Here is a 302-nt window from a genome sequence, read left to right as displayed (position 1 = left end):
TTTTTTTTTTTTTTTTTTTTTTTTTTTTTTTTTTTTTTTTTGGGGTTGTCTATTCATAGTACTACTGTAAGTTTTATTTTATTTTATTTTATTTTTTTATTTTTATTTTTTTTTGGGTTGTTTTGGTGGTTCTGATTTTGGTGTTTTTGTTAGTTTTATTGTTCTCTTTTTTCTTCTCGCTAGCTAGCTAGCTAGCTAGCTAGCTAGCTGGGTGTTGTTTTGATAGTGTTTGTGGTTGTTGCTGCTGTTGCATGCGTTGCTGCTGCTTTCTGTGTCTGCTGCTCCTCATCCCTGTTGTCCCC

The sequence above is a fragment of the Eimeria mitis genome, genomic scaffold (assembly GCF_000499745.2).
Source record: "Eimeria mitis Houghton genomic scaffold, Emh_scaff607, whole genome shotgun sequence".
Classification (NCBI taxonomy): domain Eukaryota; phylum Apicomplexa; class Conoidasida; order Eucoccidiorida; family Eimeriidae; genus Eimeria; species Eimeria mitis.
This window is presented reverse-complemented; position numbering follows the sequence as displayed.